At 36.9% G+C, this 17,893-nt stretch overlaps 1 long non-coding RNA gene across 1 annotated transcript; it reads left to right on the top strand.

The window, feature by feature from the left end:
* Positions 1-2,126: 2,126 nt before the first annotated feature.
* Positions 2,127-12,973, top strand: LOC118704731. Its single transcript, XR_004983510.2, has 3 exons — positions 2,127-2,262; positions 2,296-2,299; positions 12,951-12,973. It is a non-coding gene; the product is annotated as an uncharacterized LOC118704731 (long non-coding RNA).
* The last annotated feature ends 4,920 nt before the right edge of the window (positions 12,974-17,893 follow it).

Raw genomic sequence — 17,893 nt, forward strand, 5'->3', positions numbered from 1 at the left:
AGATAAAGATACTACAAAGAATATAAATTATCTATATAGGTCAATATCCCTAATAAATATAGATGTGAAAATCCTCAACAAAATATTAGCTAACGGGATCCAGCAATATATTAAAAAGATCATACACCATGATTACATAGAATTTATTCCAGGGATGCAAGGTTAGTACAGTATTCATAATTAATAAGTGGGATACATCAAATAAATAAAATGAAGGATAAAAACTATACAATCATATCAATAAATGCTGAAAAGTATTTGACAAAATCCAGCACCCATTTATAATAAAAACTCTGAGAACATTGGGAATAGAGGAATCATACTTTAACATAATAAAGGTCATATATGACAAACCCATACCCAACATTATATTCAATGGGCAAAAACTAAAAGCATTTCCTTTACTGTCAAGAAGAAGAAAGGGATGTCTGCTTTCACCATTCTTATTCTACATAATAGTGGAAGTACTAGCCACAGAAATCAGACAATTAGAAGAAATAAATGGCATCCAAATTGAAAAAGAGGAAGTAAAACTAGCATTAACAGCAGATGACATGATATTGTACATAGAATATTTAAAGATTCCATCAAAATCTACTAGATCTAATAAACTCAGCAAAATGGCAGAATACAAAATTAATATTCAGAAATCGGTGGCATTTTTATACATCAATAATTAACTGTCAGAAAAGGAAACTAAAAAAATAATCCAATTCACTATTTCAACAACAACAAAAAATAAAGTAGCTAGAAGTAAATTTAACCAAGGAGGTAAAAGTCCTATACTCAGAAAATTGTAAAATACTTTAAAAAACATTGAGGAAGATACAAAAAAGTGGAACCATATACTATGTTTGTGGCTAGGAAAACATAACATCATTAAAATGTTCATAGTACCCAAAGCAATCTACAAATTCAACATAATTGCTACTAAAATACAAATGGCATATCTCACAGATCTAGAAAAAATATTCCAAAATATTTGGAACTGCAAAGACCCTGAATATTTTCAGCCATCTTAAGAAAGAACAAAGTTAGATGCACTGGAAGTGCTAGCTATAGTGATCAGACAAGAAGAAGAAATAAAAGCCATCCAAATTGGAAAAGAAGTAAAACTGTCATTATTTGCATTTGACATGATATTGTACATAGAAAACCCTAAAGACTCCATCAAAAAATAATAGAACTTAATAAATAAAAACCCACTGCATGAGAGCACATATTTGCCAATGTTACATTTGATAAGGGCCTAATCTCCAAAATTTACAGAGAACTCATACAACTTAGCAAAAGGAAGATAAACAATCCAATAAAAAAAAAAAATGGGCAAAAGACGTAAATAGAGTTTTTGAAAGAGGCCATACAGAAGGTTAAGAGACATATGAAAACGTGTTCTAAGTCACTAATTATCCAAGAGATGCAAATCAAAACAACAATGAGGTTCCATCTTGTACCTGTTAGAATGACTCTCATCCACAAATCAACAAACAACAAGTGCTGGAGAGGATGTGGAGAAAAAGGAACACTTATCGTATTTTTCGGACCATAAGACGCACCAGACCATAAGACACACCAGTTTTTAGAGAAGGGAAATGAAGAAAAAAAGATTCTGAAACAAATAGTGTCCTAAAATATTTTATGTGCATTAAAACCCAACATCACGGTCATAAACACATGTAATCAACCCTGTAAAGTAAACAGCAGCATTTAGAACCATTTTAGAGCAGGGCAAGCACACAGAGACCACACAGAGCCGGGCAAGTAAAAAAAAATTTTTTTTTAAAGTATATGTGTAGGCTATATTTGGACCATAAGACGCAGGGACTTTTTCCCCCCACTTCTGGGGGAAAAAAAGTGCGTCTTATGGTCCGAAAAATACGGTATGCACTGCTGGTGGTAGTGCAGTCTGGTGCAGCCACTGTGGAGAACAGTATGGAGATTCCTGAAAAAATAAAAATGGAACTCCCACTTGATCCAGTAATTCCACTTCTGGTAACATATCCCAAGAAACCAGAAATACCAATTAGAAAGGACATATGCACCCCTATGTTCATAGAAGCACAATTTATTACGTAGGTGTACTGGTTAATAATATGTATTTTTTTCAATAGATGTAATTACAAATATGTTGATACATATGTGTTTTGATATTTTGTTGTATTTACAGCAAGCTTCAAAACTTGATGTGTCAAATTTGCTGATGGTGTTAACATCATAGATATTTTATACTTATAAATGTCGAATTTCATGCCAAAAAAAGCAGTTGTGGGAAATTATAATTCATTTATTTTGAAGAAAAGTGCTGTTGAATACTTTGGGTAGCTTATGGTGAAGAGACATATGAAAACATGCTCCATCTCAAAATACTTGTGAATGTTGATTTAAACACTTTAAAAGTGATGAGTTTGATGTAGAAGACAAAGAATGTTCAGGTTAACCGAAAAGTTTGAATACCAACAATTACAAACATTATTGGATGAAAATTCATGTCAAACTTGCACAAAGATTAAACGTGGTTCAGCAAACAATTTCCAATCATTTACAAACAATGGGGAAGATTTGAAAGGAAGAAAAATGGGTGCCCCATCAACTGAACAGAAAACAAATGGAAAACCAAAAAAATCATCAGTAAAATGTTGCTTCAAAGGCAGGAAAGTCTTTTTTGCATTGAATTGGAACTGGCAATGAAAAATGTATTTATTTTGAGATTCCCAAATGTACAAAATCATGGATTAGTCCAAGTCAACCATCAACATCAACTGCAATACCAAATCTCTTTGGAAAGAAGACAACATTCTGCATTTGGTGGGATCAGGACGGTGTTGTGTATTTATGAGCTTCTAAACCCAGGTGGAGAAAGATAAATATTACATGATCTCACTCATATGTGGGATATAATCAATAACATAAACTGATGAACAAATATAGATCTAGAGACTAAGAAACACTGATCAGACCATCTACCTTCAGGCAGAAGGCATGCAGGGGTGGTTCTGGGTGGGGGGATAGGAGGTTAACTAAAGGACTTGTTTGCATGCATATTAGTATAACCAATGGACACAGACACTGGGGTGGTGGGGGCTTATCTTAGGGGGTAAAGTGGCAGGGGTTCAATCGGGAAAAAGGAGACATATCTAATACTTTAATCAATTAAAAAATGGGGGGGGGGGAAGCTGTGGTAAATTGGTACATTAACCCAATGGAATACCACTCAGCCATTAAAAAGTGAAGGATATGTTACCCTTTGCACAAAATCATGGATGAAAATGATTTACAAACAATGGAGAAGATTTGAAAGGAAGAAAAATGGGTTCCTACTTGAACTTAATAAATTCAAGTAGGAAAAAAAAAGGAAGAAAAATAATTTCATATATTTTGCACAAAATCATGGATTTTGTGCAAAGGGTAAGATGTGTAAATAAACCTAGTGATTATTATTCTAAGTGAAATAAGAATATCAGAGAAAGGAAAATATATGATCTCACTTTAATATGGAAACTAATGAAAAAATAAGCTGATGATGAAATAGAAACAGAGGATGGGGAAAATGGGGGCCTGGGTGAATGAAAGTGAAGGGGTTAAGCAAACACACACATTATAACAGGCGCAGACAACCATGTGGTATTATTCATAGGGAAAGGGGATGGGGTAGAGGTGGGCAAAATGGGGGGAATGGGGACAGAAAGAAACTTTGCTTGGGACACTGGGTGCACAATGTGGTGTGCAGATGGTGTTTTGTTGAGTTGTAGACTTGAAGCCTAAATGATTTTGTCAACCAATGTCACCTTAATAAATTCAAGTAGGAAAAAACAAACAAACAAACAAAAAAACCCCCAGAACTTGCCACCTCTAATTATTTTAATGGAAACAAGAGTATACAAAACATACCTACACACACACAAAAACACTCACACAAACTGATTTGCTTGGAGGAAAAATAAATTATCAACTGGTAAAAACAGGTGTTAAAATGATGAGTTATAGCTCCTTCCTTATCTTAGACAAAAAATATACTGAGAATCTGATTCCTTAAGTTAAATCTATTTTCCTAGAAAAGAAATGTAGATTAATCAAAGGCCTGATTAGTGTTCCTCACTTGTTTTACCTATTCTGAATAGTAAAAACATTTGGAATTTTTCTGAGTCTCTTTCCAATTCTGCTGAATCTTCACAATTCTTGCCCTGGCCTTGGATTACAAATTGATCCCATTATTATGTGCCTGTTGTTTAGAATCTTTTGTCTTAAATTCTTTCCAAGAATCTATAAGGTATATGAAATTCTTAAAGCCTACATACAAATTTGTGAAATTGTATGCTAACTAATTCATGGCATAATTCTTATGTTTATTTAATCTTCGCAATATTTTTATATGAACCCCTTAGGTATAAAATATAAACTCATGAATACTCACAATAAGCCACAATTAATTACTGTTATTATCATGTCTGTTTTACTAGGACATGAAGTGGTCTTGACTGTATAAAGGTAATAAACAAGTACTGGATGACAAGTACCATTCCAGGTACTAAGTCATCCAGTAGGACAGAAGTGGTATTTAAAATGCAATTGATGTTAGAAGGAAAACATGACTGATCCAAAATCAGACATTCAATACATTGCTTGTTAATTCTCTTTGGGGGAAAAAAAAATGGAAGTCTTCACCAATGTTTTTCTGCTACAATAATTTGTTCATTTAAAAAAATATATATAGTTTATTAATTTTTTACAGAGAGGAAGGGAGAGGGATAGAGAGTCAAAACATGGATGAGAGAGAGACATCGATCAGCTGCCTCCTGCACACCACCCACTGGGGATGTGTCCACAACCATGCCCTTGACCGGAATCGAACCCTGGACCTTTCAGTGTGCAGGCCGACGCTCTCTCCACTGAGCCAAACCGGTTTCGACAAATTTGTTCATTTTTTAACAATTTATTGTATCATTAGTTCACAAAATGTGGCCACATTGTGTTTACATTCCTTTTTAATTGCTCCAAAAATAATGATGTATTCGATAGGTTTAACCTCTATTTAAAAATAATATGAATTGACACATTACACTACTCAACTACATATCATTTTGCCAAATAAAATTGTAAAATAAATACTCATGATGCATTATAATTTTAGTTGTCAAAAACATTAAAATGAATTTTCTTTAGCTGAATTTTTAATAAAAATTATCTTACGCTGAATTTTAATAAACCATTTTATAATAAAGAACTCCTGAGTATTCTAATACTTAGAGTCCCCAAACTGTCTACCTTGTTTTTATCAAAGATTGCATTTCTCTACTTTCCATTTCAAATCTAAGACCAGGCTAAATCAGTTCTGGCATCAATATTTATGATTGCACTCTTCATGGCCAGATACATTGGAAGTATGTATATAAGGGAAAAGTATAACCTTTTACTTAATCTTTTAATTTAGACTGTTAATGTAGAGATTGCTTCAGGATTTGATGTGCATTGGCAGACCAATAGTGAAGATTTAGTAAATAATGTGGTCACAGCAGCAGCTGGGTTTTAGGTCTGCCAACAATCAACCTAGAGCTTTGTATGCAGCTGGGGCAGGTGTTAGTGATGGAAAGCCTTTTATTATATTACAATAGTTCTAGCAACTAGACCTATGTTCCTGCCATTCCAGTCCTGGTTCCCACTTTGTTTTCTCTAGTTTTCCAGCAAGTTTTTTTAAAAGTTTTATATCACCCCCAACAGCTTTACTACCATCTCTCTCTCCAGGCCAAATGAGAAGTAATGCACAAAACTATAGTAGTACATTTTGTGGTATACATTAGAAGCATAACCATAATTTAAACATCCTGCCAGTAGTTCTTTTAATAACAAAGTGACCCCAGCCATAACTGCAAACTCTACTCTGTTTTGTAATAAAAGGGATATATTCTTTTTTCCAAACACTAAATCAATAAAATTGATGGAGAGCCTGTATATAAGACATTTTTATAATAACCATTTAGAAGTAGTTTTCCTGTCTTTAAGGAGCTTAAAGACATTCGGGGAAGCGGGCTATAAACTATGAAATAAAACTAACAATGGATGCTAGCAGTTGACCAGTGTAAATTAATGGTTATAGATACCAAGCGCTATAGAAGTTTCAAGGTGAGAGAAAGTATACAGAACATTCACATAAATAGACTGTGGAGTTGGTAAGGCATAAAGATAATTAGAATTCAGATAAAACATAGTGTAGAATTTACATCCATTCCAGTTTATACAGCACATGGCCTGTGTATGACAACAGCAGGAGATAATATGAGGAAAGTAATGAAGCGGTGGTGGTGATAGGGAAACAATAATTATAGTAACCATAAAAATGATATTAATAGTTGAAATGTGGGAACTAACTTTGAGTTAAGCACTATAATCCTCAGAACACTCATCTAGCAGGCAGGATGATTTTCTAAATCTTCAGTAGAAGGAAATGGAGGTGTAGAAAGAGTCAATATTTGCATAAGGGCAGGTTTCCTTAGTGGTGAAGCCAGGGCTTGACTGTAGAGTTCTCTGATAGTAAAGCCTTTGCATTTAGTAAGGGTTCACCTGATCCTCTGAGGACCAACCTAAGCCATGGGGCCTGAGGACACAGCTAGGACAAAAGGAAATTCTTTAAGAGGATTAAATTGTCAGATGGATATATAGGCATGCAGATATATGTCTCAGAGATATATGGGGAGAGACAGAAGTCATTTGGAGAAGTATGGACTCCCACCTCCACTTCTGCCACTTGGGCTTTCGAGCTCATTCTGGCCAACTTGTTTTCCCCAAATACGGCAGACACCTTAGGGCCACTCTAGGAGTTGTTCCAGCTGTCTTATATGTACATGTTATTCTTTCTTCCCCTGGGTGTAAACATGGTTCTCTTTCATCTCTTTCAAAGTTTTATTCAAATGGCATTTCTCAAGGGAGCCTCTGACATTTCTATTAAATTGTAACCAGTGGTAAAGCTGAGATTTCATCCTAGGTACTGAAACATCAGAGCTCATGTATTCTAACTAAACTACCTAGTAGGGCAGCATTGATATTTAAAATGCAAGTGAAGGCACACCTAAGTGGTCCTCCATCAGCTACCCAGTACATTGCTTGTTAATTCTCATTGCACTTCTTATTAATTCCCTAGGCATTTCTGATTTCACATCTGTCATTACAATCTTCTCTTTTGTCCATAGCATTTTCACCTTTTAATATCTATATATATATAAGCCTAAGCAATCCGTATGACCAGACAACTGGCTGGTAGCTATGGTGCACACTGACCACCAGGGGCAGCAGTCCCTCTTCCTTGCCAGCCAACCTCCCATGAGTTTCTCTCCCAGGACTGGGCTTGACAGGCCCGATCGCACCAATCACTGGCCAGGCTGAGGGGCACCACCCATGAACAAATTCGTGCACTGGGCCTCTAGTATTCTACAAGTTAGTTACTTATAATGTGTATTTCTCATTGTCTCTCATCTCTAAAATATACACTCCATGAGGGCAAAGAGTCTTTTCTGTTTTATTCACTGATATATCAAAAAAAAAAAAAAAAAAAACAACCAAAAAACTGGAAGATACTCAAAGGTATAAAGTTGCTCAATATTTTTCAGTGAACGATTATAATACTAAAATTTATTATACAGATAGCAAATACTCATTCTTTAAATATTAGAAAACATAGTGAAACATTCACAGCAACCATAACCTCATGAACAATACATATAATTAACATCTTACCTAATAAGAGACAAACATGTAAATTTATTGTACCTCTGCTATGCTTGCAGCCAATCAGAGTGAGTATGCAAAGTAGAAGGTCAAAGATGGCAGCCACCCAGCAGCCTCAGGCGCCTACTATGAGAGGGAGGGCAGGGGGTAAAGGAATCTATAGGAGCAGAGTACCCCAGCGAAGACAAGACTGCAGACTCCAGAGTCTGTAGCAAAGATGAAGATGGCAGACTCTGGCCAGAGCATAGGTCTGGGTCCCAGGTGCCGGAGGAAAACCGGTGCTGGAAGCCAAGGGAGGGAAGGCCTATTGGACGAAATTCTTTGTGCAACTGGCCTCTAGTTTATATTATAATTGTATGTATACTATATTTTTTTAATTTTAATTGATCTTAGAGAGAGGAAGGGTGAAAGAGATACATTGATGTGAGAGAGAAACATCAATCAGTAGCCTACTGCACATACCCAAACTGGGAATCAAACTGGCAACCTTTGTATTTGCCCTGACTGAGAATCTATCCTGCCAGCTTTTTGAATAAAGGATGATGCTCCAACTAACTGAGCCACAGTGGCCAGGATTGCATTAATATATTTTTAGGATGATTTCCCCCCAAAATTTATTCATTTCAAAAACATAAAAGACCAAAAATAACTTATTGTTAATCGATATTATTTTTAGACTCTTTCATTTGGAAGAAATATTTATTAATGTGCCTTTTAATTATTCAAAGGTCAACATGACTTTTTTTTTTTTTTACAATTTAAATGTATTTAAAATATTTTTGTCTTTAATTTTGAATGCAGAGTACAATTAGAGATATGATGATCAGTAAGCTTTTGCATTGAACATGAAAGCAGTGTTTAAAAATATTATCTAAATGTTTATAATCCCAATGTGATTTCAAAGTAAAAGCTTTAATTAAAATGAGTCAGAAAAAAGAGAATGTAAACATGATACCACTACTGAAAAACTCTAAATGTCCAGATGGGTTAATTACTCAAACAAAAGCTTTTTGATATTTCCATTGTAATATTTATTTACCTTTAATATACATTCATCACCTAAACATTTATTATTTCTACATCTCTTGTCTTGTATATTATTTCTCTAAATTATTCTCTGTATTGAAGGGCGTGATATATCTGATATAGCTTAAAATTGAATATGTGACTTCAAAATATATGAGAGCATTTACAATTTAAACTAAAATAGTAATAAAACATAATAAATAACATTTTATAAAATGGAAATATTACAAACATTGGTGCTATGATTAAATGAAAAGGATGCTTCTAGATATGAAGCATTAGATATTGTTTTAGATTATATGATCAGGTAAAGAAAGCCTTTCTAAATAGGCAAAATTTGAGCAGAGAACTGAAAGATGAGAAAAAATATTCAAACAGTCTAAAGAAGAGACTTCTAAATCAACAAGTCTTTAAATGAAGAGCCTGAGGGAGAAAACCCAGTCTGAAAATATACAACTGGAACTCTTTGAACAAAAAAGAGCAATGTAAGTTGAAGTTGGAGAGGTAGATGAGTGCAAGATTCAGAATCTGTAGTAATGACTTTCAATGTCACTCTGTGAAATTAGAAGTCCTTTTATGATTTTAATCTGAGGTGTTATATTATCTAATTTAGGATTTCAAAATTTTAATTTAACTGTTGCATATTATCAGACTGGGGAATGGCTAGAACTGGTTATACAAAGGTAGAAGTTATATATTATAATTAACGATACTGTATTATATACCTGAAAGTTATAAAGAGAGTAGATCTTACATGTTCTCACTACACACACAGAAATGATAATTATGTGGTTATGTGAGATGATGGATGTATTGACTAACCTTATTGTAGTATTACTTTGCAATTTATATAGGTATCAAATCATCATGTTAATACTTTAAACTTATACAGTTTAATATTATAAATTATCCTATATAATAATGAGCTAATATACAAATGGTCATCATGCCCTCACGCCAGGGCCAAGGGACCTAAGGCCACGCCCCCCGCCTCCCACCACAGCGCTGGGGCCAGGGGACCTGAGGCCAAACTGGGGGACCTGAGCTTGTGTCCCCAACCCAGTGGGACTTGATGGGGGACCTGAGGCTGTGCCCCTTGCACTGTGGGGCTTGTCAGGGGTGGGGCCAGCTGGGCCTGGGTCTCTTGCAATTTCAAGGAGTGGGTAGGAATTGACTCTGGTTTCTGCAGCACACTCCGGACTCTGATAGGAGGGAGATTTTCATATACATACAGTTTCTAGTTTTCTTTCATCTCTGACACTTCTGTTATAGAGAAAGGGCAAATAGCAATATTAAAATATTTTCTCTAATTTAATTACCTTTTAATGTGCTTAAATGTTGTGCACTGGGCCAGTAGTATCTTAATAAAGCTTGTGGGATGGGGGTGGTGTAATTAGAAGCAGTAATCAATGGGACTTGAATAATACAATCAGATGTCTAACCAAGATTGTTAATATTGAAGCCAACGTTGAAAAATTAGCATAGTTTAAACGATTTGGAAATAAGTATATTTTCATACTTATTATTTTTACATTATGTGAAAACATAATGTTGGCAATTGTGTATAACAAATAGTTGCACTCTTTTAGCATTCTTTAGATCAACTCTTTTTATTTTATTTTTAAAATATATTTTTATTGATTTTAGAGAGGAAGGGGGAGGTAGAGAGAGATAGAAACATCAGTGATGAAAGAAAATCATGGATTGGCTGCCTCCTGCTCAAGACTACAACCCAGGCATGTGCTCTGACCAGGAATGGAATTGTTATCTCCTGGCTCATAGGTCAAAATTCAACCACGGAGTCAACCCAGCCAGGCAAAGCAACTGTTTTCAGATAATCAAATATTATTATTTTTTAAATGACTTCATCATTTGTGCATAAATTAGTTCATTTTTTATTGTGCAAAATATTGTCTTCCAATAAACTCTTCCATAAAAGTTTATAATGTTTAATTATTAAATAGTTAAAATATATTTTCAAATTCCTTGGCACATAATAAATCAACTTAATCAGGTAAAGAGTCATTAGCATGTGGCTTTTCACAGTGGTTGAGTTGATGTTGAAAAATAACTCAAATTATTTTTTTTTTGTAGGTGACTTAGTTTCTTCCTAGACCTGTGTAGGTTTTCTTTTTTTTGACCCTTGAAGTTTAGTAACTTCACAAAGAGAAATCTTAATGTACTCTTACATATTAAAAATTTATTGTCAATGAGCTGTTTTCTTTGGTAGGCCAGAGAAGAGTTTTGCTGTAGTTCAAACTTGACTAAACTGAATAATGGCAGCTATTTAAATAAGTAATACAAGTGTTTTGTATGAATGCTAGACATTTTTACCAGCAGGAAAAGAACACTTCTAATTGTACATATTTCTAATTTAAAAATTAAATTTATAAATAAGTATAAAACAAAATATTTCACAACCTATTAAAAGTAAACAATAACATTGTTCAAATTACTCTATGAGTAAATACAGTTCAAATGAGTGAGCAAAGCATTGAGCCCTTAAGAAGTTAAAAGTGATTGTGTGTGTAACTATTCAAATGATTTTTGATGGTGGTTTTATAATATGTTGCATTTTTTTCAATTTAAAATAAATATGCATTTTATTTTCTAACTAGAGGCCCAGTGTACAAATTCATACATTTTGGGGATCCCTCAGCCTGGCAGGTGATCAAGGCTGATCAGGGCCAGGGGAGGATGGCCAGTGTGGGGAGGGGCCATGGGAAGTTGTCTAGCCCAGGGGAGGGGCCACAGCCAGCAGGGAAGAGGGGCTGTGAAAGGTTGGCTATAGGAACACACTGACCACAGGGAGCAGCTCCTGAATTGACCATCTGCCCCCTGGTGGTCAGTGTGTGTCATAGCAGCTGGAGCTGGTCAACTGGTTGTTTCATCGTTCCGTCATTGGGCTGCTTAGGCATACACACACACACACACACACACACACACACACACACACACTTTAGAAACAATAAAGCTCATGTTCAGGAATATCACAAAATTGTCTTTGAGATAGTACAGTTATTTATACTTTTTGGCAACAGTTTGCCTGTTCAAATAAGTTTTGTGACTTCTATGAAGTTAAGCACCGGCTCACAAATGCTAAATCATAGTCATAAAAATTAAGCAATTAGTCAAAAAGAAACGAAATAAACTAGTGCTTTCCAATTCCCTTTTTGTTATGTTTCCATGGAAATCAGTGGTTCAATTTATTTGAATATTTAAAAATAAATTAGAATCAGTCATCTGATGCTTAAAACTTTTATTGGATATCAATTCTATGCTAATTATAGAAAAAAACCAGTACTTTTCCCCTTGTTTTAATGTTTTTGAGAAGAAAAATCTAATTAGCTAGTTGCTAGACTTGATTGAAAGGTAGGACATTAAAAATCCTTTTGGGTGGTCTTCATTGGAACTTTGGTCGTAAATTCACTTGACCAACAAATATTAAGAAATAGAAATTCTTTTCAAAATATCCATTTGTAGTTATGAATACACTATTGCTATTATGATTGCTTACAAAATGTTTGACTAAAATATCTGTAATAGAGCTCCATATGTACTATGTTCATTTGTACAGGGAGGAATTTTCTTCTGCTAAGGTTTCAGGTATATGCTTTTGTGTATTTGCTAAATTATACCAGTTGGGATTTTATTCAGCTATGGTGAGAGAAACAAAAAATACTTGTGATTAAGAGGAAATAAAAGGCCACAGGTAGATTCCATTCCAGATGTCGAGTAGTTTTCTGTGATAGTGGTTTATCAGACTTGTTTTTTTGTATGCTCTGGTATGCATATATTTAATTTCTAGAGCCCATTCATGATCCAGGGTGGTGTCTCCAGCTCTGACATTATATATGAATTTCATGAGCAAGAAACATAACACTTATGTTTACCTCCACTGGCCTGAGTATAGTCACTTTTCTATATCCTATCTAATAAAAGAGTAATATGTAAATTGACCATCACTCCAACACACACGATGGCTTCCCCCATGTGGTCAAAGATGGCTGCCCCCATGTGGATACAAGATGACCACCACAAGATGGCCATTAGGGGAGGGCAGCTGGGATGGGCCAGGCCTGCAAGGGAGGGCAATTAGGGCAATCAAGCCTGAAGGGAAGGGCAGTTGCAGGGGGCAGGGGGGACCCAGGCCTGCAGGGGAGGGCACCACCTGCAGGGGAGGCAGTTAGGGGTGACCAGGCCTGCAGGAGAGAGAAATTGGGGAATGGGGACCAGGCCTGCAGGGGAGGTCAATTAGAGGGGACCAGGCCTGCAGGAGAGGCATTTAAGGGTGACCATCCCTGCAGGGGAGGGAATTTGGAATGACCAGGCCTGCTGGGGAGGGCAATTAGGGGCAATCAGGCAGGCAGGGGAGCAATTTTTAGGTATCAATCAGGCTGGCAGGGGATTGGTTAGGGGGTGATCAGGCTGGCATTCAGAAATGGTTAGGGGCAATCAGGAAGGCAGGCAGGTGAGCAGTTGGGAGCAAGCAGTCCTGGATTGTGAGAGGAATGTTAAACTTCCCCTACCTGGATCGGGCATAAACGGGCAGTCAGACATCCCTTGAAGGGTCCCAGATTGGATAGGGTGCAGGCTGGGCTGAAGGACACACACCCTCTTTGCACAAATTTCATGCACCATGCCTCTAGTCTAGTTATAAAGCACAGAAATAAATGTAATCTTTAGGCTGAATGAAATGTATTCTACCAAAAATATTGAGTCATATTTCTATGGAATCTGAGAAATTGATATTGGGGAGCAAAATTATTTGGCAAAGACCTTTTTTAGATGCATATGAAATTTTTTACTACCTTATTTCTATTTCTATACATAGAACATTTCTCCAATATATAAAGTATATATAAAGTATAACATAGGAAATAATCAATATTATTGTAATAACCATGTATGGTGCCAGGTGAGTACTGAAATAATAGGAGGAACACTTTATAAAATATATTATTATCTAATTAGTATGATGTATATTTGAAATTAATACAAAATAACATTGATTGTAAACTGTAATTTAAAAAATCTATAAGAAAGTTCATCCTGGTTTTTCCCTATGCTCCTACAACTTATTTCTTTTTTCTTTTTCTTTTTTACAACTGCATAGGATTTCACTGTGTAAAAGTACCATAGTTTTTGTTTTTTATTTTATTTTATTTAAAGTATTACATATCTTTCCTTTTTCCCCAGTTGATCCCCCTGGCCACTCCCACTCCTGAGGGCAAACCACCACCACCCCAGTATCTGTGTCCATTGGTTATGCTAATATACATGCATACAAGTCCTTGGTTGATATCTAAACTCAACCCACCCCATCCCTGCCTTCTCTCTGAGGTTGGATGGTCTATTCAGTCCTACCTTGTCTCTGGATCTATTTTTGTTAATCAGTTTATGTTTTTCATTATATCACACATATGAGTGAGATCATGTGATATTTATCTTTCTCCAATTGCTTATTTCATTTCAGATAATGCTTTCCAGTTTGATCCATGTTGTTACAAATATAAAGTTGTTTATTTTTTATAGCAGTATAGTATTTCATTGTGTAGATGTACAACTGTTTTGTAATCCACTCATCTACTGATGGGCCTTTAGACTATTTCCAACTCTTAGCTATTATAAATTGTGCTGCTATTAACATAGGGGTACATATGTCCTTTCTGACTGGTATTTCTGGTTTCTATGGATATATTCCCAAAAGTGGGATTACTGAGTGAAATGGGAGTTCCATTTTTAACTTTTTGAGGAAATTCTATATTGTTCTCCACAATGGCTGCACCAGTCTGCATTCCCATCAACTGTGCATGAGGGTTCCTTTTTCTCTGCATCCTCACCAGCACTTGTTGTTTCTTGATTTGTTGATGACAGCCATTCTGACAGGTATGAGATGGTACTGCATAGTTGCTTTGATTTGCATTTCTTGGAGGATTAGTGACTTCAAGCGTGTTTTCAAATGTCTCTCAACCTTCTTTATCTTCTTTTTCAAAAAGGTCTACTCAGGTCCTTTGCCATTTTTTGATTGGATTGTTTATCTTCCTTTTGTTAAGTTGTATGAGTTCCCTGTAAATTTTGGAGGTTAAACCCTTATTTGAAATAGCATTGACAAATATGTACTCCCATGCAGTGGACTTTCTTATTGTTTTGTTGATGATTTCTTTTGCTGTACAGAAGCTATTTATTTTTATGTAGTCCCATTTATTTATTTTCTCCTTAGTTTCCATTGCCTTAGGAGTAGTATCGGTCAAGATATCGCTATCACATATGTTAGAAATTTTTCTGCCTATGGAGTCTGCAAAGATTTTTATGGTTTCCCATCTTACATTTAAGTCCTTTAATCATTTTGGGTTTGTTTTTGTGTATGGGGTAAATTGGTGATCTAGTTTCTTCTTCTTCTTCTTCTTTTTTTTTTTTTTTTCTTGTATCTGACCACTTTTCCCAGCTCCAATTTTCCTAGTCCAAGAGACTGACTTGACTCCATTATATTAGTATGCTCTTGCCTTATTTGTCAAGTATTAATTGAACATAATGGCTAGGTTCTATTTCTGGGTTCTCTTGCTCTGTTCCATTGGTCTATATGTCTGTTCTTGTGCAAATACCAGGCAGTTTTGAGAACCATGACTTTGTAATATAGCTTAATGTATGGTATTCTGAATCCCTTACCTTCGTTCTTCTTTCTCAGTATTTCTGTGACTATTTGGGGTCTTTTTTAATTTCAGATGAATTTTTGAAGAGTTTGTTCGAGGTCTGTGAAATATGCCATTGGTATTTTAATGGGGATTGCATTGAATATGTAGATTGCTTTGGGTAGTAAGGATATTTTAATGATGTTTATTCTACCAATCTATGAATATGGTATGTTTTTCCATTGGTTTATGACTTCCTCTATTTTTTTTTTCTCAATACTCCATAGTTTTCTGAGTAGAGGTCTTTTATCTCCTTAGCTAAGTTTATTCCTAGGTATCTTAATTTATTTGGTGCAGTGGTAAATTAGATTTTTTTTTGTTGTTTTAGTTTCTATTTCAGTGAGTTCATTATCCTAATATATAAAGAGCCAGGATCTGTCATAACCTAAACAACCAAATGGACCATCAAACAGGAGTCTGAATGGGGTGACCAGGCTGGTGCTGGGGGTCAATGAGAGACTAACAAATGACTGAGCCCTGGGCCTTGGCCGGGGTATGGCAGAATACTGGGTTTCCCACAATCAGAATGTGGCTAGCTTTCAAACCCAGGGCCCAGAGTTTCCTGTCACCACGTAGGTGGGCACTTGGTGGGAGGCAAGCTGCAGTAGGAGGGAGACAGGGTGTCAGTCTGGGTTCCGCCTCCTGCCGGTGTGGTGAGAGTCAGTCTGGGGAAACTTTCTCAGACTTGCTTGGTGCTGGGACTGGATGCATCTGAGCTCACAGCATGCTTCACAGAGGTTCCTGCTGGCCAAGGGTACAGAGCTGGAGAGTGCAGGTGTGTGGGTGGGTGTATGCATGAGCACATGAGCATGGACCCGAGTGACATACACACCACACACACACACACACACACACACACACACACACACACATGCCCACACAGGGCCCATGGCTGCCCCTCCCATGCCTTCCTGAACTTCACCCTCCAGCCCAGATCCCCTGGTCCCACACCCAGTGGCCTGTCCTCACCTAAGGTCACTCAATAACACAGCATGAGGGTTTAGGAGTCACGACTGGGAGCGATGGCATGGTCTCCCCACCACCCGCTGTCCCTGCCCATCCACCCAGAGAAAGGGACAGAGAAGGACACCAAGGGTTCGGGGATGCAGAGAGAGGTGACAAGGCCAAGCTGCCCCACCCTGCCCTGCAGCCCACCCACAGCTGGCCCGACCTCATGTGCCCCACCCCAGCACCAGAGCACTGAGACCATCTGGTGCACTCCCCACCCCCACCCCTGCCTGGGATGGTCCCCACTGCACACCCACATCCTTGGGAAACTTTGCTTTTCCAGCTCTGTCCCTGCAGGAGAGCCATAGGGGCACCAAAACCCTTTCCATCCTTCAAAAGTGCTCTGGAAAGCTCACAAGCAGCTCTGCTGTAAAGGGGTTGCTCAAGTTCAGCAAGAGTTTGCAATTTGCCGAAGGCACATTGAACAGTTTTCTCTTAACCCATTTATGGGAGTGTAATCGGATTTAAAACCTATGGACTAAACAAAGAGAAGCACTTTCTAGAAAATCAGTTTGGAAATGTGGGTCAAAATTCAAGTGAATTACAATAGCTTTGGACCAGGAGTTCCATGGCTGTGAATGTGTCCTAAGTAAACAGTCATATAAACAATTATGTTCACTGTAGTTGTTGATGACAGGGAAAACCGGAAACAACCTGCCCCACAATAAATGATTAGTGAAGTAAATCATTGTAACGTCAAACAGTCAGGGACAACTCTGTAGCCATTAACAACTATGTCTGTACATCCAGTTCCTTGACATGAAAAGGCCATAGGCAAATATTGAGTGGAGGGCAGGGGAAGCTCAGAAGAGGGCATGTGTATTTATATGTATGTATATTTTATATGTCAGGAAAATAATCGTTTTAAAAATAGTGATTCTTCTTGAGCACTGAAATCGGGAGTGTTAGCAAATTGTGTTTCAGGGGTGACTGGTGTCCCACACACACAGACAGCCTTGCCTGTGGGACGGCCTGAACCTTTGCTCACCTGCCCCTCTCTGCTGTGGCAACGGCCCAATCAGACGTTCCCTTTTACAGGGCTGGTTTCCTTTTCTCCTTTGCCCACCCCACGCCTTTCCAGCATAAGAATATTAACCAAGCAATCCTAACAACAAGTTTGTTGCCACTGCAACTTATGCCCTTTTATGGAAATGTTGTTGCTTTCAAGCCTGACAGTTTGTGTTTCAAAACTTTTATTTTCTGCAACTTGACCATTTTTTATTCTCTTAAAATATTCTGGAGTATTTTTAATACATATATAAAAGAGAATAATATGACAAATACTTATCCTACCTAATAAAAGAGTAATATGCTAATTAGACTGGACAGTTTCCAGATATCCTTCCAGAAAAAGTCACAGTGGTGGGGGCTAAGGCAGAGGCAGTTAGGAGTGACCAGGCCAGCAGGGGAGAGCAGTTAGGGACAACCAGGCTGGCAAGGGAGGGCAGTTA

Source organism: Pipistrellus kuhlii, unplaced genomic scaffold (assembly GCF_014108245.1).
Source record: "Pipistrellus kuhlii isolate mPipKuh1 unplaced genomic scaffold, mPipKuh1.p scaffold_m20_p_1, whole genome shotgun sequence".
Lineage (NCBI taxonomy): Eukaryota > Metazoa > Chordata > Mammalia > Chiroptera > Vespertilionidae > Pipistrellus > Pipistrellus kuhlii.